Source organism: Protopterus annectens, chromosome 1.part2 (genome assembly GCF_019279795.1).
Source record: "Protopterus annectens isolate FY-2018-M chromosome 1.part2, PAN1.0, whole genome shotgun sequence".
NCBI classification, from domain to species: Eukaryota; Metazoa; Chordata; order Ceratodontiformes; family Protopteridae; genus Protopterus; species Protopterus annectens.
In genome coordinates, this window is record NC_056727.1 from 188,239,181 (window position 1) to 188,265,059 (window position 25,879).

The window sequence follows — 25,879 nt, forward strand, 5'->3', positions numbered from 1 at the left end:
ATGACAAGGTTTACATCCCTGGAGCGTGTAGCTCTGAGGGATTGGGATTTCTTTAAGTGTAGCATGTCCAACAGCTCTGGGTTTGACATGGCCTTGTATGTTAAGCAGAGATCGCCTCTGAGTAGACGATATGCGACAGAGTATAGCTGGAGTTTTTAAGGCGGTCAGCGTAGGGCATCTGCTTTAGGCCTGTGATTCTTTTAGTGAGGTATTTCTGAGGCCTTTCCAGTTGTTGCAGATGTCTTGAGAGGTACATACCAAATGGGGCATTGTATTCTATAATGGGTCTAATGAGGGATGAGTACAGTGGGACAATGACCTCCTTTTTTCTGGATGAAAAGCCCTTTGTGATGAGGTGTGCCACATAGAAGGATTTCCTGACTGTTGTGGCGATGTGGTTATCGAAGGTGAGACCACTGTCCACCTGTGTCCCTAAGTCTCTTATCACAATTTCTGTGTTTAATGTACTGCCACCTATATGGTAATTCATGGATACATGTTTTTTCCCAAAGGGGATAACAATACATTTCTTGGCATTGAGCTTGAGCCCATGGCTCTGGCACCAAGCATCTGTTTCTGTAAGGCCCTTTTGTCAAGTATCCACATCATTTGGGGATTCAATAATGGCTCCCAGTTTGCAGTCATCTGCAAACTTTGTTAGCCAGAGTCCCTTAGTGTTGACCTGCACTTCAGAGAAGTAGATGCCAAACAAGAGCGGCCCCAGGACTGAACCCTGAGGTACTCCACTTGTCACTTGTCTGGAGCTGGATTTGGAGTCGGCTACTTTTACAGTGTGGGTTCTATCAGTAAGCCATTTAGCAACCCATTGGGTGACATAGGGATTAATGCCTAACTTAGTAAGTTTATCTATGATTCCAGAGTGGGGGATGGTGTCAAAGGCCTTGGCAAGGTCTAGATAGGCTGTGTGGACCACCTTACCCTTGTCCATGGCTCTGGAGACTGATTCAAAGAAGTCAATCAGATTCAGGAGACAAGATCGGCCCTTCACAAACCCAAACTGGGTGGGGTCCAGTGTTTGAAGGTTGCCAATGTCTTTGTTTATAAGTTCCATGATAATACGCTCCATGGCCTTGCAGATAAGGCTTGTCAGACTGATGGGATGGTAGTTTCCGGGATCCAAGGTGGATCCCCCTTGTGGATTGGGATAACTGTAGCTCTGTGCCACTCAGTGGGCACAAAACCTGAGGTGAGGCTATGATTAAACATGACACTTAGGTGAGGTGCCAGTTCATATTGTAGTTCATGTAGTACACAGCCCGGGATGTCATCTGGTCCCATGGATGCTGTATTCTTGGCTTTAGAGAGTGCATTTTGTACCTGTGTGGCCGTTATTACTGGAATTTGGCAATCTTCCGGTATTGAGATGGGCCATTTAGGGGGTGAGATGGGGTGAAGTTGGCACTGAATCGATCTGCCAGGTTACTGGCAATATCCTTTGGATCAGTATATTTAATGCCATTTTGTTTTAGCTCAGAGCAGATCTGAGCATTGCCATTTAGATTCTTGACATAGGGTTGTCTTTGGAATCTTTGGCAATTTTATTTTCGTAACTAGCTTTGGAGGATTTTATGAGGCATCTCAGTTTCTTACTGAGGCTAGTAAGGGAGTTTTTTGCATCCTGGGATTTTCCTCTTTTCTGCAAAAGTTTCTTCCTTTTGTTGTAAAGTTTGTTTATGGCCGGGACCACCAGATTGGCTTCCTTTTTTTGGATGAGAGCATTTTGGTTCTATTTGGGATGGCACGATTCATGCATGAGTGGATGTGCTCGTACAGTGCCTTAGTGTAGGATTCAGCAGTTGAACTTTCAGTTCCCATCTGCATGGGTGTCATGAAGTTTGTCACTTCTGACTTGAGTAGCATGAAGTTGGCTTTGGAGAAGTTTTTTATGGTGGTTTCTTTACTGGGGGTGGGGTGGGATGTGGATGTTAAGGGTGATTAGCTTATGGTCAGACCTGACTAACGAGGGGGTGACCATAGGTATGGAGCATTGATTTCCCATGTTGGTAATGACCAGGTCTAGGATATTGGAGCCCCTGGTGGGACTATGGATTAGTTGATCCAGGGCGTTGGAATTTATGAATTCCAAGAACCGTTGTGCAAAGGTGTTCGGACATGAGTAGTTTTCCCAGTTAATGGCAGGGTAGTTAAAATCACCCAGTATTAGGGTGTTTGGTTCTATCTTAATATTTTCCAGTATGTTTAGAAAGGTGTAGTGAGAATCTTGGGGTATGGTGGGGGATCTGTAGCAAGCTACAATTTGGATTGCATTCTTACCTAGTGTTAGTTGCACTTGGAGAATTTCAGACACATTGTGTTGGCCAACTAGCCTGGTGGTGTGAATATCCTTGGTGAATATTGACACTCCTCCACCTTTAGTGTTTCGGTCCTAGTTTGGTGGCCGAAAAGTGTGGTAAGAGTTGTAGCCTGGTATTGCAGGGGTGCTCTCTGGAGCCTTGAACCAGGTCTCATTTACTGCACAGATATTGATGTTCTCCATTTTTAGGAGTGCCTCGAGAGAGTGCATTTTGAGGTTTAGACTTCTAGCATTGAGTAGGATTACATTCAGATTTTGCATGCTTGTACCTGTTACGGTGGTGGTTTTGTCCTTTGAAGTTTGCCTAAAAAAGGCACTATAGGGGTGGCAAGAGCCTTAGCCAGTAACCTGAATCCCAGGGGCGACAGGTGCAGACCATCTCTGGCAAAGCATCGTGGTCTGTCAATCATGTCATCCCAGGCAGACAGATACTGGATCCCCTTTGAATGACACCATAAGCTTAGCCAATTGTTGAAGTCAATCATTTTATCCTTATATTGTGGTATCATTCTGGGCAAAGGCAGGATGCTACTCAGGGCTAGGGTCATACCTGCCTGGGCCACATGATCCGAGAGCTCTTCCATGTCTCTTTTCATGTAGTCCAGGGAGGTGCGTCTCAAGTCATTCACTCCAACATGGACAATGACAGAGTCATATTTGTACTTGTTGTGGAGTGACTTGAGTGCATGCGTTATGTGGCGGATCCTGGCACCCGACAGGCAGCTGACTGTAATTTTCTCCTTATTCAACCTGGTGAGAGGGACATCAGTGTGCCGGACTATAGAGTCACCTATGACTAAAGTGTTAGGCACATTGTCTTGCCTTAGGGGCTGTTGCTGGGTGGCACACTGGTGTTGTGAACTATGTGACACATTGGTTGTGATTGGTGTTTGTTTGTGTTTCAGCTTCAGAGGTCTTTGTTGCTTGGGCAGGTTACAGTTAAAGGCCTCTGCATATGTGGATTTAGTGTTGCCATATGTGGGTGTTGGTGGTGCGGGTTTAGAAGGGCTATGTGTTGCTTGAAGTGTAGTGTGGGTGTTAACCTTCTCCTCTTGACTGTTTAGCACAATCTTGGGTGGAGAGAACTTTGCTTCCATTTTGGCTATGTAAGTGCATCTCTCACAGGTTGTAGTGTTGGGTGGTAGGAGGAGAGGGTTGTCTGTGTACATGAGGCAATTGCTGCATTGCCCCAGTATGCCCAGATTCACCAGGTGGACAGGAGAAATCACTGGAAGGTGACCCTTGGACATGCCTGGTTTGGGGCTTTTTTTTTCTTTGTAAAGTATAGGAGCTGTTTCCTTTGCAAGGTACTTTGCAATTATAGGCTGTTTAGTACCTACTATTAATTTCTACTTGTTAACAAGGAGAGTTCAGTATTTGTATGAGTTTAAGGCTCATTGGTTTAAGGCACATTGGTTGTGATTGGTGTTTGTTTGTGTTTCAGCTTCAGAGGTCTTTGTTGCTTGGGCAGGTTACAGTTAAAGGCCTCTGCATATGTGGATTTAGTGTTGCCATATGTGGGTGTTGGTGGTGCGGGTTTAGAAGGGCTATGTGTTGCTTGAAGTGTAGTGTGGGTGTTAACCTTCTCCTCTTGACTGTTTAGCACAATCTTGGGTGGAGAGAACTTTGCTTCCATTTTGGCTATGTAAGTGCATCTCTCACAGGTTGTAGTGTTGGATGGTAGGAGGAGAGGGTTGTCTGTGTACATGAGGCAATTTCTGCATTGCCCCAGTATGCCCAGATTCACCAGGTGGACAGGAGAAATCACCGGAAGGTGACCCTTGGACATGCCTGGTTTGGGGCTTTTTTTTTCTTTGTAAAGTATAGGAGCTGTTTCCTTTGCAAGGTACTTTGCAATTATAGGCTGTTTAGTACCTACTATTAATTTCTACTTGTTAACAAGGAGTGTTCAGTATTTGTATGAGTTTAAGGCTTCCTAGTGCTTTCCAGCAGGTATTAGAGAAAGTGCTAGTCACAGGGATGCTTAAAGGTAAGATTGAAAAGAATGCACTCTGCAGTGTGCACTAGAGAAGTTAGATGTGAAAGTAGGTAACTTGAGTTTTACCTGTTTAAAAAGTTAAGGTTTAGTGGAGAGTTACTATTTTTAAAACAGCAAGATGGATTGAAAGGGGTGGTCACTTTTGTATTTTGGTACTATGAAATACTGTAGGATGGCCAATAAATTTAAATAATTGAAGGGGTGGGGTTTCAAAAATGATGATTTTGTGATTACTCACATAAGCCAGTGAAAGTAGAGAGAAATGAGATATATGGTAAGATTAACATAAGAGGCGGGCAACTAGAAAGACAGTGGTATTTAACAAGACAACTTAAATGGGTGGGAGGGCGGGAAAAAATTCTGCCTGATTCAGAACAGAGAGAGCTGTGGTCTCTTTTGAAGTTTTAATATGCTGTTAAAACAGAATGCAAGCAAAACATAAGGTAAAGAAAACAAACTACAGTATTCAAAATATAGAAAGGCAATACAGTAATACAAAAAATAAAAGCAAACTAACCTTTCCTTCACAGCAAAGTTTAGCAGAGTCTGGATGACAAATTGTGTGTAATGCCCATGGAATTATCTTGGATGTGTGTGCTGGCAACCCTGGTAGTTATCATGACTCCTATTATCTGGCACACATCACAGCTGTACCGGATGTTTGCTGGGTGACATTCCACAGGGCCATTTACCTAGGGATGCTGGCTATGCCCTGGAACCATGTATGATGACACCTATCAGAAGTGCACACACACCCACGTAAGAACACCATAATGAGGCACATGCTTAAACTAGGAACATCACAGAGCATGTGTTTGAGCTTCTGAAGTTATGGTTCCGGTGCCAAGATATATCCAGTGGAACCCTAAAGTATAATCTATGCACATGTGCACATATGTTCATGGTATGTGCTATGCTCCACAACCTGATCCTGTGGAAACAGCTGCAGCAGGATCAGAAAGGGAAAGGGACACACATCCCCCCATCATTGCCTAGGACACCACAGCCACAGTCAGATGAGGACTCTGAGGAGGAATCCCCAGCTACTGTCTCTGAAGGCAGATGTAGGGGTGCTCAGTATGTCCTTGCTTTGGATAAGAGACAACACATAGCACATTCATTGACCACCTAGGGACCTAATATCTTATTCCTACTCACATACATATAGTAAAATTGATGCAACTCACACAACCTTTACCTCCCCATGTATTGGTTGTGAATTGCTTGCATCAGACAGAGTTAGCCCTGAACTAAAGGTGTGTCAACTGCTGCATTTGCAAGGTAAGTCCTGAATCTAGAATGTATTCTTTAATTATATTATGGCATATTCTTGCATTTCCTAACTTGGTACAGTAAGCAAGTAAATAGTGGTGGATTTGTACAGAAAATACCTTATCATGTGACACCAGACACTTATATTACTTATATTTGTCCATCAGTAATTAGTAGGCCTCAGGCATGAAAGATTTAAACAGTCATACCTCTGAAGAATTCTGATGTTCCCTGCATGGCCTCAGTTTAGTGCCATACCTTAATACGGGTAAATCATTGAAGACAGATGTTAGAAAGTGATGATATGCATTGCAGTTTCAGACTTCAGACTTGTTTGTGTCATAACCATAACTGAGCCTTGCTCCATCCCCAGAAAAGGAGTGTACCCTTGTTCCTGCCCTAATAGTAACTCAGCTATGCTACCTCCAAAAGAACAGTATATGTGTGTCTGTGGTATCTGACTTGAACTTAATTCATTGGCAAATGCATATCATATTCCCAGTTAATATCCTCTCACAAGGCCAATGATATACAATGGCTTGATAACTGATAAATGATCAAGAAACACAGAACTGTATATTTGTAGGCATAGTTATGACAGATTGTGTGATCACTAACTGCTCTATGTCCAAATATAGTAAAGAGAATTAAATGCACGGATAGCAGTGGACATTTTGATGCAGTTGGTTGTGTGAAGAATGACTTTCTATTTAGTTGATGCAAATCTGTTTGTGTTACCAAGAAGACTAAGGCATCCTTCCTGTTTTCTGAAGCTGTATTGGTGTGAAGGTTCAAATCCTGACATATGCAGAAATTTGTGATGTGTACTATCAAGTCTGGCTAAGCTTATCTTGCTTGCTCGATGTGCCACATTGCAGAAACAGGGGAAAACCATATTTCCTAGAAAGCAGACACCCAAAAATCGAAAACGGATACATTCAATTAATGTTCTTAGCCATTGTGAAAATTTGGCTAGGAGTACAGATGAGACCGGGGTGTAGTGGCAAGCGTTAGTAGTGTTCCTCATGTTTGAGCACTGCTTTCCTGCATGCAAACAGGCCCAGCTTACATGTGTGTACACTTGTTTAACTATCATGCAAATCCAATGCTCGTTGCACTATGGAATTGCATATATGATATTTTATTATTGCTGTTTATTGTCCATTTCCTTTGTATGACATAAAATTACATGTAGAAACATTGCAAACTAGGGAACAATATAATATAGTATAATATAATATAATATAATACACTATAATATAATATAATATAATATAATATAATATAATATAATATAATATATAATATAATATAATATAATATAATATAATATAATGTATTAATGTATATTATATATTAATATATATATATATATATATATATATATATATATATATATATATATATGTATATAATAATATATGTTATGGTAATAATAATAATAGTATATGTTATTTACAATACATTCATTTTTCCCCCCAAACCACTCCAAACAGCACTACAACCCTAGGGTCTCATTACCTTTTCTGCACATATATCAACCACAATACATAGTGTTGTACATTAAGTTGTGCGCTCATGGATAGGGCCACTTGGTGGTGCTCACAGCCTTGTTCTGCAAAACTCAAACAGACAATTAGGCTCAATCAGGGTACTTGTGTTGTTACACAGCTAGGCTTCCAAACAGTCTACTGCTATTAGGCTACTAGCCTCAGATGACTCTATGAAGCAATGCACCTATGTAGGCCTCCCAACCTCTTGTCTCCCACATGGCCTGTTGATGTCAACTACTATAAGTTCACCTGCAGTCCTGATAAAATCAGACTTCTGCCATGGAGTGTGCATTCACTGTAGTCAACTAGGTGTGTGTGTGTGTGTGTGTGTGTGTGTGTGTGTGTGTGTGTGTGTGTGTGTGTGTGTGTGTGTGTGTGTGTGTGTGCAGGTGTGTGTTTACACAGAAGAGCAGAAGTCTGTATCGCACAGTTACATCTCCAATGGCATTGATTGTCAGCTGTTTGAGACTTGCAAAAGCCTACATATCCATATTTCATGCAGGCCTCCCAACCTCTTGTCTAAAACATAGCCTGTCACTTTTAGCTTCTATAGGGTCACCTGCAGTCCTGTTAAAATCAGATTTGTGCTGTGGTGTGTGTGATAAGTACTCTGAGAGGCAGTGTCCTTAGTTAGGTAGGGGTTCTATTTTCACTGCAGTCAACTGTGTGTGTGTGTCTGTGTGTGTGTGTGTGTGTGTGTGTGTGTGTGTGTGTGTGTGTGTGTGTGTGTGTGTGTGTGTGTGTGTGTGTGTGTGTGTGTGTGTGTGCGTGTGCACGCGTGTGTGCATGTGTGTGTGTGTGTGTGTGTGTGTGTGTGTGTGTGTGTGTGTGTGTGTGTGTGTGTGTGTGAGATGTTGCTGGACTTTATACTGAGCCTGTTACAGAAGCCTGCGGGACACTGTTATCTTTTCCTGGACAAACACGTCTGTCATTACTAGGTTATACAGTAAGTGAAAGAAGCGGCTGTCTACAAATAAAAACGTGAGAACCCAGCCCTGAAAGACCAAGTTACTCAGCCTAACCAAGCAAATTAGACATTTTGTGCAATCTCTAACCCCAACTCTTATTTTCTCTTTTTTTTTCTTTTCACCACAGCACAGCAGTGTAGTCCTGGCCTACAGGATCCACTTGCCCCCACTCCACTGGCTATGGCACCAAGGGCCAGCACATCTGAACTACAACCTGGTAGCACCCCCTATGCTGCCCTTGCACTACCTGGCCCCTCAGATACTTCTGCCATGGAGGAAAAGCCTGTGGCTCCCTCTGGGAGCAGTGGCAGAGTGGGTCATTTTATCACCCATGAATAACTTTTGGGGATGGTGCATAGGAATGTGTGTCACACTGTAAGCCACAAAGCTATGCCAGATGGAGACACTGCTCTACATCATTGTACTGAATAACACAAAGAAATGCAGATGTCAGACACTTCAGCCATCAGTGCAGTGAATTGACTGTGATGACAGTCCAGTGGGTGAGGACTTGATTCTCACTGTCACCTAGCTTGATATCCATGGGTTTGCAAGGTATACACCATTATCCCAATCATGGTGTTCACTGACCTCTTGTGTTCTTCACCATCCCTGACTCTTGTCTTGTATGTCCTGTCTCTCAGCAATTGCTTCCTCACCTTGCCAAATTACCTGTCTCAGACATAACTGTGTCCCTTCCTTAACATTCCACTCTCTCTTAAAAAACAAAATAAGGCACCTGTCCCAAACAAAATAATTGCCCCAAACATAGCTCTCCATGTCACACACGTGTTAACTTGACACACTTGATTCAGTCTAATTGGCAGTACAACATGATTATGTTCTCTCTCTGGAGGTGACAGTCCAAATTCATCTAATCTTCTCTACATATGATCAGTTTTTCAGGCACATTCTCAGTATACATCACATATTCACAATACATACATGTGTTGCCCACCCCCTTAAACAATAAATCCCTGGGGGCTGAGTATTTTTTACATACATACATATATCAACCACACTACAAAGTGTAATAAATAATGTTGTGTGCTCCCTCATGGATAGATCCATTCGGTGGTGCTGACAACCTTGCTCTGTTAAACTCAAACATCCAACTATGCTGAATAAGGGTCTTGTGCTTTTACATAACTAGGCTTCTACACACCTAGGACACATTGTACAGTTAGGCTACTGGCCTCATATGAAGCTATGAATTTATGTCCCTATGCAGGTCTCACAAACTGTTGCCCCACACATGGCCTGCTGTTGTTGTCTACCATAGGTTCACCTGCAACCATGTAAAAGTCAGACTTGTGTCATAGCACTTACATTAAGTACTGAGTTCTGTAGTCTGTATACTTAGGTAGGGGTTTTGTTCTCACTGCTGTCAACTAGGTGTGTGTGTGTGTGTGTGTGTGTGTGTGTGTGTGTGTGTGTGTGTGTGTGTGTTTCTACATAGCAAAGTAGATGTGTTATCTTAACATTACTTATAAAATGGCATGGCTTGCTAGTCTTTTCATATTTACAGAAGCCTACACATCCAATTCATGCATCCCTCCCAACCTCTTGTCTCCCACATGGCCTGCTGATGTCATCCACTATAAGTTGACATGCAGACATGTAAAAGTTAGACATGTGCCATGGTGCTTGCTTACACTACTGTTTTCTGTAGTCTGTATAATTAGATATGTAGGGGTTCTGTTCTCACTGCAGTCAACTGTGTGTGTGTGTGACAGATGTTACTTGACATTACTCAGATCCTTTTATACCAGCATCAAGGACACTGTTATCACCATATGCTCAACAGACAATGCTGATGTAATCAGCTATATCAGGTTATTGCATATCCAGCCATCCCACCAGGCCATGATCAGACACTGGCCTGGAGTTCAGGCAGATGTCAACTTGGGCTCATAGGAAGTTAGTAGGCAGAGGACTGGTGACAGATATGCTCAGTGTCAGTATGAGTGTTAACATTCACTACTAGTTGGTCACAAAGCTGTGGCTTCACTTTTAGATGTCTGATATAGCTAAAGAATGCCTCCTGATTATCTTTAGATTGGAATGCTATTTTAGGTTTGTACGTGGTTTTAGAGAACTTTTCAAGATAGCTAATTTCCCTGTTCAAGCTCTGGAGGAGTGTGCTTCATCTACTGAGTCAGTTCCCTCTTGTTCTTAGACATTACTGTCTTCCACTTGCTTTATAACCTATGTATTCTTGATGCCCACTAGGGTGGCTTGTTTTCCATGATGAGCTTGTTTTGATTCATTCATGTTCATCCAAATCTATACATTTGTATAACTGTTTATACTGGCCATTTGTGTACACCTCTGTGTAGCGGTCATTGTTGACAGTGGTAGCAGGGGGATAGTAACTCTTTATGGCATTGGTTAGGAGTCTATAGTTTGCTTTGCAGAAATCTGTCATTTTTCTGATCTTCGGGGGGTGTCAGGTATGATTGTGAATGTGAAAGAGACTGAATTGTGATCTTACCTAACCAGGGGGGCCAACACACAGGAGTTAGTGCAGAGAACAACTATGTTGTTCAGTACTAAGTCTAGAATATTCAAGCCTCTTGTGGGGATGCAGACTATCTGTTACACAGCATGTGTATTAACAAAGTCCAAGAACCTTAGGGTGAGTATGTTTGTGCACATATATGACTCCAAATTGATGGAAGGATAGTTGAAATCACACGACCAAGGTGTTTGGCGCCTCAATTAGGTCTAAGTAGGCAGAGTGGTCCTTCTGGTTCAGGGTTGCAGACTTGCAGCTATCAATGATATGGAAGGGGGTTTTACATACCCTTAGTTGGAACTGGAGTAGTGCTACAGAGTCATACTCTTTGATCAGTCCTGCAATGTATTTGTCTTTAATGAAGATGTACACACCTCCACCTTTGGTTCTTTCATGATTATTTTGATGTGTGAACATGTGGGAGGCATTGTACCCCTGCATGTCCAGAGTGCTCTCTGTGGCCTTGAACCATGTCTGTGTGACTACACAGACATGGGTATCTGCCAAGGTAAGGAGTTCTTCCAGTGGAGTGCAGTTTGATTTGTACTCCATGTATTAAGCAGCATAACCTTCAGTTTGTCAGTGGTGGATACTTTTATGCTGGGGGGGAGGAAAGCACCTTCATATAGTACAGTGAGGTACGTCACCAAGTATTCACTGTAACATGGACTATGACTGAGTCATAATGGTACTTGTTGAGAGATTTGAGTGTGTATATGATTGGATGGACTCTGTCACATGTTAGGCAGGTGACTGTGACCTTCTCCTTCCCTGGCCTGGTGAGGGGGAGATCTGTGTGTCTCATTCTCATTATGGAGTCACTTATGAACAAGACATTTGGTTTTGAGGTGTTTTGCCTGAGGAGCTTATTGACTGAGACACTGTTGTGTGTCTTTTATTTATTTATTTATTTTACATTTGTTTACCGGGATAGTCCAACTGGATACATGTCCATTTTCAGCAGAGGCCTGGGGAGAAAAGCTCCAAAACACAGTCAACAAACTGTTACATTTTTACAGTTTAAAACACAAAATAAACACAAATAAAAAGATTTGTGCACAGATGTTAACAAACACAACGGACAGATATACACAAACAGATTATTACATTTTTACTCAGATGGAAAATTCTAGACAGCCTTTTTAAGATAGGGTATTGAATGCCTAGTAGGCTAACCTGGTAGTAGATCCAAAGAGATCATAGGATATATAAGTTAAGAAACAAAGTGTAGGCAGAAGTCCTCCATGTGCACACGAGTGATGGTTAGAGTTAGTCTGGATTAGGACAAGGACATAGCCATCATTTTTTAAAGTACTGAATCAGACCTTTCTTGAAATGAGGTAGAGAGAGTTCAGATGTAAGATTAGCAGGAAGAGAATTCCAAGTTTTGCCAACAGAGTTAGCAAATAGAGATTCTCCGGCTGTGTTGTTGGATTTGAGAGTTTGAACTAGTAGTCATTCAGATGAACGAAGTGCACTAAGGTTACTGTAGGGGATGATGAGGTTTTTAAGTACTGGTGTATTATCTGGTTGGTAGAGGACCTTGTGTGCAACTATTAGTTGGTTAACTTGAAGTAGGTTACGCAGTTCAAGCCATCCTAGTAGATTTAGGTTATGACAGTGATGAGTTCTGTAGGCTGCATCGGTAGCAAATCTAGCAATGTGTTTTTAACTGCTAGAAAGTTTATTAAGGTCAGTTTTGCTAAGGTTTGTAAATAGAGGGGAAGCATCCAGGAGGGTGGAGAGTAGATGTATATGAGCAATTATAGTTCTGGCTAATGATGTTAGGAAGGGCTTGATCCTATATAGTGAGACAAGTTTTTTATTAACTGTTTTAATAGTTTTATTGATCTGCAGATCAAACTTAAGGTTATTATCTATTATAACTGCTAAGAGTTTGGTTGAGGAATCTGGGGAAATAATGGTGCTGTTGTTGGATTTCAATGTAAAGATCATAGGGGTAGACTTGTGAGTGGAGGAGAAAAGTAGCTGTTTGGTTTTATTAGGATTTAATGAAATGATGGTTAAAGAGCCAATTTTCAACTGTGTTAAAAGTATTTTGGGATAGAAGCTGCAACTCTGTAGGTGAAGTGTTGGAGCATACTAAAGTGGAGTCATCCGCATATTGAATGCATGTTGCATTTGGGATGACCTTATACAAATCATTGATGAAAATGGAAAATAATAGTGGACCTAGTATGGAGCCTTGGGGTACTCTGAGAGTGATGGGTAAAAGGGTGGATAGTTTGCTCTGCCATAGGACATCCTGTTGTCTACCACTGAGATAGGATTGAAACCAATGGATGGCCTAGCCCTCTAGGGAGATGAATTTCAAAGTGTTTATGAGTATTTGCTGGTTTACCATATCAAAGGCTTTTGAAAGATCGAGAAAGATAGCAGAGGAATGTTTATTATTGTTTCGGTGTTGATTAATGACATTAGAGAAGGAGAGGAGGGCTGAGGTTGTACTATGGAATGGTCTAAAGTATGTTAGGTGTTGGCTAGAAGATTATTATGCATAAGATAGTTTAGGAGTTGATTATGGAAGCATTTTTCCATAATTTTAGCCAAGGGTGACAGAATAGCTATGGGTCTATAGTATGACAGGTCAGTAGAGTTTTCCCCTTTATGGGGTGGGATGACATGGGATATCTTCCAGATGTAGGAGATGGATGCTTCAATTATAGTTCTATTGATCAGGATAGTAATGGGGCATTCTATGGCATTTGCAGCTTTTTGAAGATATTCTGCAGGGAGTAGATCAGCCGACAGAGTGGTAGGCTTTAGTTTCTTCAGTAATTTTCAGACAACAGATGTGCAAACTGGTTTGAAGTTAAAGGAGAGTTGGGAGCTGGGTGTAGTGGTTGGAGAATATGGGCATCTAGGGGATGATTGGTTAGCTAGGTTGTGGATGGTTGTTGTAAAGAAGTTGTTGAAGGTATTAGCAATTTCTTCTGGTTTTTTTTGGTTAGAATCCAAGGGGGCAAGAGTGGAGGATTGTACTGGACTAAGGAGTTTGTTTATACCTACCCAAAACATTAGTGACTTGTTTTGGTGTTTTCTTGGAGATGACAGTAATAGTTTTTCTTGTGTAATGTGTTGGATTTTCTTTGTTTCATTTCTTAGCTGTCTGTATCTAAGTTGATCTATGTTATTTTTTTGTGGACCGCAAAGTGGCCCAAGCCCTATTTCTAAGTAACATTTTTTGTCTGGTTTCTTTTGAGAGTCAATGAACAACTTTTGATTTGGTTCTAATAGTCTGTGCTGGTGCATGGGTGTCAAGGATGGATTGGAATTTTGTATTAAAGTAATTTACTGCTTCAAGTGGTAATTGTTTCAGAACTGACAATTGCAAGATTTGAGTTCATTTTGGAAATTCATGCAGTTGAAATCCTTATTGTTCCTTACTGTTTTAAAAAATAGACTGGTTGTGGATATCAGCTTTTTGTCTGATTAAATAGGTGAGGAGGTGATCACTTACATCATCAGGCAAGGTCCCACTCTTGTATTTGAAAGGATAGGTGTTAACAAGAATCCAATCCAGAATACTTACTTTATTGCTGTGTTCACTGATCCTAGTGGGAGAGGATACAACCTGTGAAAATCCATAAAGGTTTATGTGGTGAGTGGGGAGTTCTGAGGGGCACATGTTTCAGTCTATGTTGAAGTCCCCATGTACAATGATTTCTTGGGGGTAGTTGCTGGATAACCAATGTAGGATATCTTTGAGGGTATTTATGTTATTGCCTGGAGGAATATACACACATATGAGATTTATACATTTGTTCTTATTAATGTGGAGCTTAGTGATAAGCATTTCAGAATTGCCAAACAGGGGTGTTTGCAGGGCATTATTGGACACTTTAAGCATGGATTTGTACAGAACAGCTACCCCACCTCCCTTTCTATTGGCTCAATCAAGCCTTAGGATGTTACAGCCTGGTGGTATAATTTCATTATCTGAAGTAGAAGGTTTTAGCCAGGTTTCAGTTAGACATAGTATGTCTGGGGAAAGAGCATCCAAGATGGCATGTAGGTGTTGAATCTTATTGTTTACACTTCTGATATTTAGGTGACTGATCAAGAGTGAGTTTGGGGGTTTGTCTAAGATTTGTGCAGTAGTGGGACAGTTAGTAAAGTACCAAGAGCCAGTGGATGAGGATGGGCCAGGATTTGGGTGGATATCTCCATCCATTGTCAGGCTGCATTGTAATCTGATTGTGAGCTTCCAGATTTTAATTAGTAGACTTTGGTATCTTTTGGTTTTAGGGTTGGCATATCTTGTTTTAATGGAATGCTGATACCTAGTAAGTAAGGAGTTAAATAGGAAGGGATGTATTAAGTGTTCCAGCTTATGTGTAGCTATTTAAGTGGAGGTTTGGCCTTTTGAGTAGTGGAAACCTGGGTATGTATTATATTCATAGGCAGTAAGAAGACATGGGACAAGCAGAAAGGGTAGCAGAGAGTATAGTGGAAGTATTTTAATTGGTTTCATTGCAAGCAACATTGGGATTATTGAGGTTGACTTTTCCCCAGTTTAAATTATTTTTGATAGGATAGAGGGATTAAGTACTGGAGAGCCTATTGATGACTTGGATATGGCTGATTGGTTGCAGAAAGAGGGGGCGTGGTTGTAGCACTATATATTTAGATGTACTGTGGGCGGGTGGGAATTGGGAGCAGGGTGGGGTGCAGAGCAAGCCCAAGCACAGTGAGGGCGAGCGGAGCAGGGCTGAACTAGACCACGAGGTAGTAAGGGTTTGTGTATACTGTGTGAGTGCACTGGAGCTAAAAGTAGGTTGTTTTGTAACTTTGTATTAGGTTCTTCTACTTCTAATATCAATTTGGTCTACAGAGTCATGTTTTTTCATTTTATAGTTTTATGGCTATGAGAGTAAATTTCACTTTTATGCACTGGTAAGACACTTAGCATTCAAAAGCCCACACAAAGCATTAAGCTTTCTTGAACAATTTTCCACTGAGGTACTCTTTAATGGGTAATAAGGGACTTAGTAAGCCAAATCAGGTAATAAAGGTTTTCTAAGATATTGATTGGAATGGAGCTATTAGTGCTTTAGACCTAGTCCAGCTATGTAAAATCTAAAATGGTGTCTGCCACAGGTAATATTTATTAATTTTGGGATTGGCTTAAGGTATTATGTGTAATGGATTTTGTTCGGTCTGTACTGGATGCAGTAGATTTGTATTTGGGAGGTCTCCAATCTTTAGTTAGATTTCTAGCAAGCACCTTGGCATATGTGGGTTTATGTGCTGTGAGCTTATGTGCATCAGGTGAATTGTGTGTGCTGACAACAAGTTTGATATCTTGTTTGTTGTTATGTGAGAGAATTGTTGATTTCAAATCCATAGTACAGATACAGTTCACACATGTTGTATTAGTTTGGTTAGCAGTAAGTGGTTGTCAGTATGCATGAGGCAGTTGCTCTGTGGCCTAAGGATGCCCGTGTTCATCAGGCTGCCTAGAGACATGGTGGGAAACTGTCTATCCATTATGGAAGGTATATACTGTAGTAAGTATTGGGGAGTGGGCAAGATGGACAAGGTTTTGGTGTAAGACTAACAAAATGTATCGCTCTATGGAGGTCTAGAGTTACAAAAATGTGTAAACGTTGCACAATGCACACCTGAGTTGCTCACAGGGCAGCAGTGCAAGCTCTGAGCAGCTACAGTAAGCTGAGTGAAAACACTCTAAAACACAATGCTGGAATACAAGTAAAGTTAAACTATTTTAAACAAGTAAAACAAGGGAAAGGCCAAAAGGGATCCAGCAATCCCCAAGTCAGATGGTGTTTTTGGATGCACAGTTCTGCCACAAGGTGCAGGGTGTGGCCTTCTTAATGTAAGAGGGTTGGTTTTAGTGCTCCAGTGATACCAAACAGTCTAGATTCAGAAAGCCTGAATAGAGCCTATGCTATAAAATGCAGAAGATCTAGAAATCCAAAGTGCAGAAAATTGCAATCAGAAGAGAAGAACAAACATTTTAAATAAACCAGCAATCCAGTAGACTATTCCAACAAGAGTGTAGACAACAAACCTTCCTAGTGTGAAGTAAGTGGTCTGTAACACAAGTGCATAAACCAGAACTACGACACTTTCAGAATAACAGACACAGTAAGCCTCCAACCAGCAATTCTCAGCTTAGAAGGGTGTATGTTATTCCCCACCACCACCACAAGAGTCTACACCACAAACCTTCCTAATGTAAAATAACTGGTTTGGAGGCAAAATGCTTAAACCATATCAAAGAGACTTAGAACAACAGTCACAATAAGCATTCAACAAGAAATTCCCAGCTCAGAAAGGCAGAAGCTACCTTCTCCTCCTACCAGAGTGTAGACTACAAACCTTCATAAGGTAAGACAACTGGTCTGAAGCCCAAGGGCTTAAATCAAATGTAGTAGGCTTAGAATCACAGTTACAATGTAATGCAATACCAGACAGATGACAGTGACATGTCCATTAATCTACCCACATACATAATGTCATAGTTAGTAGGCCCTGCATTATCTTGATGAGAAAGCCCTGTGGTGTGCAGAGCTGCTGCATGTGTCTGGTTCCTGCAAAAGAGAGCATTATACTGTATTACTGTTCTGATGAATTTGACTACAGTGCTGTCATGCAGTCCTGAGATCTGAATGTGATGGTATTTCTTGTGATGTGCACCATACATATGTACTGGAAAACATTAAAGAAAAAGGTTATAAAGTAATGACACACATTGCATTTCCTGACTTCACAACCCTTACAGGAGAATACACTAGAAAGTATTGTCATGATGATGCTATTCACTGTAACATCTGGTAAGACAAATATAACTGAGAGGTGCAATTATCAGTTCAACCAAACAAATGCAAATATATTAGGCACTAATGTAACTATGCACCCTGGGCATTGGACACAAAGCTTTTGTATCCCTGAATCCAAAAGAGAGAAAAAGGGATATGGCACAGTTATCAACAGTTGCTCAGGGTGCTGGGGGTGGGGGGTCAGTAGGCCTAGGCTGACACAAAAGGTTGGTGAGTGTGTGTAAGGTAGAAAGTGAAGCAGGCAGGCTGTGTGTGTGTGTCTGTAGGGGTCCTCCATGTGAAAATGGTGTGTGAGAGTCTGCATGAACACAGCCAGGCTCAGTGCTAGCTCTACATCATGGTATGTTGGACGGGTGTGAGCCATACATGGTAGAACTGACAGTTCATTGTCCCAACCCCCAACCACGAGAACTGGCTCTTCCTGGAGTTCCACTGGAACCTCCATGCCCAAGGTCAGATGGTGTGCTACTACTTGAGGGTGACTGATGTCTGCTGGATGTCCTCCCTTCATGGGAACAGCCAGGACATTGATCCCATGATCTGCTACATCTTGGTGTGGACAATACATTCTCTGATGGAGCAGCAGATGTACTGCCACTACAGGAGGTTGATCAGGCACAGCCCCATTGACTCTCAGCAGATGTAGCTGCTGATCTATGCCCACGAGGTTGACGGTTCCCTTCCAGCAGACATTCCAGCATAGACAATGTGTATTCCATGACAGATGCTCTGTGCTCTTTCACAGCCACATCCCATTGATACATGTCATTGAACCAATTCAGTGCATCAACAACATGGTGGAGGCAGTCACAGATGTCAGACTGTTCTGCATCTAAAATCCTGAGAATTCTCCTGCAGTGATGTTCTGAATGTGTCTGTGCCTCCATAATGCCCTAAACATACATTGAGTGACACATAAAGGCACACCTGCACCAGGTGGTGGAGGGACAGCAGGCCACTGACAAGCACTCCAATCAATTTGCCTGCGTGGCAACTCACCAACAGTTTGGCTACAGGCAGTGTTAACAGGCTGTGAAGCCATGGTAGCCACACTTCCCTTTTCTATGTCCTCATCCTCCAACTGTCCAATATGTATGGCCTCAGTGGACTGGGTATAAGTAGGCAAACTAGCTGTGTCCAGGGATCCTGAGTGTGGGTCCTGGATGTCAACTTCTGTGCCAGATTCAGCCTCTTCAAACCCAACTGTGCCTCAGAATGGGAGGAATGTGCAGGAAGGGTGTAGGGAAGAACCATAGCTATCCATGTCTTCAACAGTAAACACTAGGCACATGTATACATTGAAGATGTATTTGGACTGTCACCTCCAGAGAGAAGGGTAACAATAATATACTTGTGTTGTGAAGCCAATTGGATCAAATTAGGTCTGTCAAGTCGATACAATTGTGACATGGACAGCTATGTATGGGACAATATTTTTTTTAAGGACAGGTGCCCTATTTTAAAGGAGAGAGTGGAATGTTGGTGGAAAGAACATAGGCTAGTTTGGGGCAGGCAAGTTGGGAACGTGAGGAAGCATTTACAGACAGACAAGACATACAAGACAAGGACAGGGTCGGTGAAAGACACAAGAGGGGGTTCAACACCTTGGTTGGGGTGGGGGTGGGGGAAATCAAGGTCCCATGGATGTCAACACTGTAACAGTGTGACTCAAGTCCTCATCCATTGGATTGTCAGGACTGTTTCATCACTGTGCCACTGGCTGCTGTGGCAGATGTCTTGGCCTATGGCCTGTCTGCTGTACAAGGAAGGACAGCATGTTCTCCATCTGGCATAGGCATATGCCCACAGTCTGGTGCACAATCCAATGCACCACATCTGGCAACTCCACATGGGTGATGTAAGCACCCTCCCCACCTCTTCTCCTGTGGGGGAACACACGCCTGGCCTGTAGGGCAGATCTACCTGAGGGTTCAGGTAGGACAGTGGCAGCAGGAGAGGATGCCACTAGATGGCAGTCCAAAAAATGCTGGGCTTTGTTGCTGAAGCCGGTGCAGTGAGCATAGGCAGATCACCAGGAACTGGCCTACCCTGCTGTGATGTAGCATTAACATAAAGAAAAAACAAAAACAAAATGAAAACAACATTAAAAAATATAACAAAACATTATAACAAAGGTTAAATAATATTATTGCAAACAGAATGATACATAATGAAATTTAGCATAAACAGACGATAAAAGTATACATAATAAACAAAACATAAGAAATAATAAAAGTGATATGATAAGGTGTAATATGATTAAAGAAATAATATTATAATAATATGACATAAATCATAATAAAAATAAGTAATACATAAATAACAAAAAGTAAATGTGGGATGAGGTGAGAGAAAAAAAGGAGAACATTAGCAACTTCACATATTATACAACAAGATTTCAAAAATAACTTTATTTTCTTCTGATACAGTCTGCTATAAACAATTACAACTGCTATTAAATCTCTGTATTACTTGGACTACATGTACAGTGCTTACACATGACAGCAGGCCAGGTCTGGAACTCTGCATTTGAAATGCTATAATGATCATCACATAACAGTACTATATTTCTATCGATGTAAAGCTAACACAGTAGTTATAATCTGATGATTGTTATATTTGGGGAGGGTGGTATTACAAGCCACAAGCAGTGTCTACTGTAATACTATACTTTTGCTTTTGAATACAACATAATGCAAACTCTTTTGTTTTACATTTTATAGACTCACGGGCACTGTTATCTGGGTATGTGCAACTGTTGCTTTGCATTTCAGACCACACCTCTCCACCTTTTAGAGCAGGATATCTGGACATATCATTAAATATTTGGATGTACAAGGAACTTTAATTAGGAACATATTGCAAATGTTGCTATTACACACATGGATAGTTGCATTTGATTTGTGTTAACATAATTTATCGACACTCATTTATTTATTGATGTCTTCATAAAGTACTTGCCAGGCAACCATGATCTCTACAATGACCAGGGCAAAGCATTGATTCTTAAATCTGAATTTTAAGCAAAATGCCTATTATAGAAAGGTACTGTACTGATATGCATTTCCAAAATCATAACAAACTATGATATAGCTACTAATCCATCCATAACTGTTAAGGCTGCAATAAGAGTGCTTTATATAATTATTCTTACTTACTACATGCTTGTTTAACCCTATCCAGTTGCCTAGCAAGGAATGTCACATTTGAGGCCCTCTCTTCTGCAGCTGTGGAAAAAGAGAAAAGAAAAAGCAGTTATGAATACCAGAGTTTACCATAGCCAGTGTGATGCCCCTGCACTGGCCCAGTAATCAAGGAGCCTCAATCCTCACCACTAACACCAGTGAAGGATGTGCACATTAGGAGAATGACAAGTACACACACAGTAAAGTATAATTTCCCTTAAGAGCACACAGAGATCACAGTCAGTATGGGGCTGGTTTCTCCCTCTCTCTCTCCAGATCCCCAATAAGACTTCTCACTGACACAGCTATAGGGTTAAGATCTCAGCCGAGTGGTCAAGCCAAAACCTCCAGCACCCTCTCTGTCCAGCCAGTGCTTCATGTCCCTGCCCAAGTAGCTCACACACACACACACACACACACACACACACACACACACACACACACACACACACACACACACACACACACACACACACACACACACACTTTGAGATTTGATTTATATACAAACACACAGACACTCCTGGGAAATGCGGGCACAAGTTCACTAGCTATGCCCCCTTCTGCTCAGACTATAAGGTAGTACCAGCTGCCACCAACCACTCTTTATCAGCTACTATAAGGCCCTTCCAAAAGGGTGACCAATTCTACTGTGTAATGTTACTATTATCCAAATGGTAAGTGTGACCAGAACTTTTAAGGCTATTTAAAAGTGGCCTATACAGTGTCGCCAAATACATATGCAAATACTGTAAAAGATTAAATATCTCTAAACAAGCCAGCCACAATTAAAATGTTTAAATATATTTAATAATAAATAGTAAAAGAACAAAACAATACTCAATAGCTCAACACAGTGACAACAGAGTTCAGAATCACAGGAAATAGTTTAAGACAACATTGCAGGACAGTCTCACATAAATGCAGAAAAATATCTAAACTACTCTTTACTGTATTCCTACCTATCTCTAAGAGAAACACTGCACCCAAATCTTACTTACAGAGCCAGGCAAATGCAAGTGCTGAATGGATGTTTACAGGTCCAAAGACAAGCAAGATGCAAAGACTTTCTTTGAGAGATAGTTCTTAAATTAATAATACACTTTACTGGTTAGCTGGATGATATCACTATTTGACATCTCTGTGTCAAAAATACTTATGTCTTAGAAGTTTTGCCTGAAACTGGAAGTTGTAAAACAGTTAAGTACTTTTACCTTTGAAACCTGTAATTATTTCTGTTTCCAGACAATAGAAAGAATTTCTAGCTGCAGACATTCTGTCTCTTTGCATTAACTAACTTTCTAGCACAGTCGTAAACAATTTCAACTTATTTTCTCAGAGTTTTGCAGTTAACTCTGTATGCCAGCTTCTACAATGAAAACATACATTTGCACAGGCATATAGTGTATACACATTTCCGCTCTTTTCTAGCAGGGTACACTGTGATTACATTTTTAAGACAAGCCTTCACAGCCAGCTTGAGTATTTTCAGGTAATACATGTAAATCATACTTACACATCACCAGCATGCTCCCCACCTGGCAATCCCTGATACACTGATCAAGGTTATCCCTCTTTTTCCTATAGATGTTGTCATAGTGGTGACAACACTGTTCACTGGTGGTGGGGATACCAGTCACACTGGTATGTTCCCTTGTCAAACTTTCCCACGCTTCTGCTTTGTATTGGGTGCCAGAATAGTCCTTCTGCAACAGACATGTGCCATGGTCCCTAACCAGGAGCCTGATAAAAACCTTGGCCTCCTGGACATCCCAGTGCTGTGCTCTAAAATGCACACCTTCAACTGCTCCAGCCACTGCTTCACAAGTCAAATCGCAATGTATAAAGTGCAATTCCTGTTATTACCCCTTTAAATACCATGGTTTCCTGCCACTTGTGCATACTGAGAGTGTGCACTGTGTACAATTTGATACATTTCAAAATGGTGCGTGCCACTTACTATCTTGCGAACCACACAGTATATACATATGTATAAAAACAACCTCATATTTGTGTGATGCCAATGCATTGTGTGCACCTTTTAAAAAAAATGGCAAAAAACATCACCAAAACACTTCCATGGTCATTCTCTTCCATTACCAGATTATTTAGATATGCTGCAATTTCAAACCATCATATTAAAAAGGTATGTAGTCCGTGGTTTAGAGACCAGGACCATCTGTACTTTAGTTCAAAACTTATCCCATGTTGTCATCAGGGTGTTGACATCATTAGTATTGTTCTACTACATGTTATGCCTTTCAATGTATCAGCGTAGCGCAGTTCCATTTAGCGGGTTTGCATATTGCACAGCATTGTACAGTCATATTTAGTGGAAGCATCCGCTTTCTATTTTTAGATGTTTGGATCATGTCTGCTACCTGGGTGGTCCTGCTGTGCAAAGCTGATAAGCAGCTGCATGCGCTGTGACGAGCCATGCAAACATGGGATGAATAACAAAATAAGCATAAATGACACAAGATGGGATAAGATTTGTGGATTTAAGATAGTCATTCTGGATGGCTGGATTGACTGCATACCCTTCTAGTGGTGTGTGATGTGGGTGGACCATTGAGGCTTACATGGATTCATTATCTGTTCTGCTCTGGGGAGTTTCACGGCCAATGCTACTGATGCAAGCCTCGCAATCTTACTGAGGTGAGATGTGCATATAAATATGCAGTACACACTACTGGCAACACTTACTGGCTGTCTACATGGATACATACCATATAGGCTCTACATGGAGCCTACATGGAGTTTATTGAATCCTGGGGAACACAACTATTCTCACTGTATTTTCCTGACTGATCTATAGAATTACATGCTTTACTTACTTAACAGAGCAAGGCAAGATGAAGTAGTTGAGGGATCCTTCTATGTCATGTTCCAAGAAACAGACTGCCCTGAGACTTCTGTCTCACCTAATATTAAAACATTATTTCTGTATAGAATGACATCACATACATCTGGTCATCTGACTTTTGGTTCCAATGTAACTCCCATTGATAGAAACAGGCAGGATTTAGCACCTATATATCAATAATACACACCCACAAGAGCATTACTCAGATCTGTTGCAGCTTCTAGAAGTCATAAAACAATTACAAACTTCTACACCTCCTACAGAGACTAACAAACCATGTTTATCACAGACATTGCATCTCTGACTTTATTCAAAACTGTGAGATAACATCTTTATGGCCTAAGCCCAGTAATTTAATTTCTTACTATTTCTCAAAGTTAGCTGGAGCTGAGAAAGCTGTTCTCTTCCAGTGTCCTGTGTTAACATATGTTTAATTCAGCTACAATATAATCAGGACCCACTTTTGGTACATTTTTTAACACAAGCAACATTACAAATCCATTTTCAACACAAGCATTTGTACAAATCAGTTTGATATTCAAATGACATATAATTTGTTACTAAATTCCATCTAGTTGTGCTGGCATATGTTGCACATCCACTGCCCTACTTCCCCTGGCATAGCTGGCAGTACCTCCTATCTTCACATCTCTCCTCCTTTGAAGACTCAAGCTAGTTTTTCAAGTCACCCTTGAGAAATGTTGCTTGAGAGGAATGAGCCTATCTGGGAATCCATTAACCCATACCCTGTCTTAAGAGCCCATCTGCAATAGCATTGCTAAGCCCACTATGATGCTGCACTGTCATATCATATGCCTGCAACCCTAGGCTCTGCCTTAGTAACTTGGCATTTTGCTGGCTGGCTCAATGTTGCCATGTTAAGGGGTTGTGGTCTGTAACAGTGAATTTCCTTCAATACAGATAGGATTGAAGTTTCTGCAATGCCCATACTATGGCTAAACATTCTTTTTCTACAGCTGCATAACATCAGAGGATCATAGGAGGTTACTAGGCTAATGGCCCTGGGGTTCTTACAAACCTAGCCAAGAGTTTATCCAAAAAAGAAACCTCAGTCAGTGCCTGTCACCCCTATCAATGAGCGACACAAGTGGAACCCCTGAGACAAATTTGTGGTTTCCCATCCACTCATCAAGGTTGCGTTTGAAGAGAGTCAGTGAGGTACCCTGTTTGACGTATATGAGAAGTCTATTCCAGAGACAGAGCAACATCCGGGAGACAATCATGTCTCTCCAGCAGGTTTTGTTGATGTTGCATATTGGATTCAGGCCTTTCAAGTGGGTAATGTGTGAGGAGTTAGATTTATGGATATGGAGCATCTCTAGTAGGGTAGAGTCCGAGATTGCTTTGTAGGCAAGACACAGATCACCTCTGAGCAATCTGCATGATACTGAGTAGAGTGATAGTGATTTGAGCCTGTCCACATAGGACAGATGTTGGAGGCCATGGATTCTCTTTGTGAGGTATTTCTGTGGCATTTCCAGTTGATGCAGATGTTTGGAGAGGTACATACCAAACTGGGAGTTATACTCAATTATTGATCTAATGAGGGAGGTGTATAGAGAGGTAATAACCCCCTTTTTTCTGGATGCAATCCCTTTACTTATGAGATGAACCAAGTAAAAGGCTTTTCTGACCACTGCCACTACATGATGGTCGAATGTAATGTTATCAACCTGAGTATCCAGGTCTTTCACCACAGGTTGTGTGCTTAGAGAGTTGCCATTGGTGTGGTAATCAGTAGGGGACATGTTTTTGCTGAATGGTATAATGATACATTTTTTTTGCATTTAGCTTGAGGCCATGACTTTTGCACCAATCATTACTTGCTGTGAGACTGCCTTGTAGTGTGTTAAAATCATTTGAGGAGTCAATGGCAGCACCCAATTTACAGTCATCTGCAAATATGGTCAGCCACAGGCCTTTCAGTAGTGTTCCAGTACAGATCCCTGGGGAACTCCATTAGTGATAGGTCTGTTATCAGAGGTGGAGGCATCTATTTTGATCTTGAGGGTTCTGTTGGTGAGCCAGATGGCCACCCACCTGATTAGATAGGGATTTGCGTCAAGTTGTGTTAGCTTTTCAATGATGCCTGAGTGGGGGATTGTGTCAAAGTCCTTGGCTAAGTCAAGGTAAGTTGTATGTACTAACTTTCCCTCATCCAGGGCTTTGGTGACAGTCTCAAAGAAGTCAACCAGGTTCACCAGGCAAGATCTGCCCATGATGAATCCAAACTGGGTGGGGTCAAGTGCTTGGAGATTGCCTATGTCCTTGTTTATGAGATCCATAATAATATGCTCCATGGCTTTACAGATCAAACTTGTCAAGTTAATAGGGT